The following is a 1479-nucleotide window of genomic DNA, read 5'->3' as shown; positions in this document are numbered from 1 at the left end:
GTGTTGAATATAAATTAATAGATTTTAACTTGTGATAATATTTCTTGCTCTTAAATATTATTAATATAAAGTTGAAACGTCAATTTAATGATTTATTATTGTATAATAAAAAATTATTGTATAATGATAAAAAATTTAAAAATATAGAACTTTTAGCGAGTTCAACGGGTTTAACTTGGATTGGACCCTTTGAGTTTTGGGGTAGGTTTAAAGTAAGGTAGGACAGGTAATGAGTTTAACCAAACTTGTCTAGACCTGCCCTCATTGTCATCCTTACATAAGATAATATCAGTGTCAAATAAATCATATTCGATAGATTTATTGGTTTTGATCAAACAATGATAAAAAAACCCAAGTTACCAGATGAAAACCAAATTTGATAAGTTAGATGAATAAATCCCAAAACAAACCAACTTACTGGATTAAAGTTGCAATTTTTCCTAAAGTATATATTATTTTTGTGATCGAAACAAAAAACAAATTTTATTTTGTAAACAAAAAAATTTATTATCTATCTATATTTTTTTTCTCTTTTTAAGAAAAAAATATTAGATAATTTCTCAACCAGAGCAAAATTTTCTTCGACTTCCCATCGAATAAATAATTATCTATCTCATATTTCCCAATCCTTCACCCACATTTTCTCCAAATTTTTTAATTTTCAACTTCTCATTATTTATCTCAAATTCAATTTCACATTTATATATAATAATTTCAAATTATCAAAATCCATTTCATTTGCACACACACAACACATGTGAATTATGCTAGTTATTATCATCATAGTTCATAGATAAAAAATAATAGAAAAGTAAATATTTCTAAAACCACTTTTGTTATATTTAAATCTAAACTAATTTATAAATTTAATTATCATAAATAAAAATATTAATTTAATTTATATTTATCTTAGTATATGCCTATATATAAAGAATCTCACTAATAGTGACGAAACAAAATATCATCTTTTATATCCCAAAAATATTCTTATATGATGTACATATTATATTATTTTGTTTTTTTTTTATTTCAACATTTCAAATTGTACTTTAGTCATTCAATAATTTTAAAATTATGATGTGACTATTATTTAAATGACAAAAACTTGTGTGAGACGGTCTCACGAGTCGTATTTATGAGACAAATATTTTGTTTGTGTCATATATGAAAAAATATTACTTTTTATGCTAAGAGTATTACTTTTTATTGTGAATATCAGTAGGGTTGACCCGTCTCACAGATAAAAATCCATGAGACCGTCTCATAAGAGACATACTCCATTTAAATATAATCAATTCAAATGACAGTCTGATCATTTATTAATTTTTTCATCTATGATATTAGGCATAGCCTTATCAAATATAAATCAAATTACTTAACCAAAAAATATTACACACGTGCATGGTGCACTAATATCAATAATAAATAATAATTCATATTTTATTTGCTTAAATAAATTTTATTTATATTTTTATTTTA

Source organism: Primulina tabacum, chromosome 10 (genome assembly GCF_025594145.1).
Source record: "Primulina tabacum isolate GXHZ01 chromosome 10, ASM2559414v2, whole genome shotgun sequence".
NCBI classification, from domain to species: domain Eukaryota; kingdom Viridiplantae; phylum Streptophyta; class Magnoliopsida; order Lamiales; family Gesneriaceae; genus Primulina; species Primulina tabacum.
The sequence above is the reverse complement of the archived record's forward strand: the minus strand, read 5'-3'. Positions refer to the sequence as shown.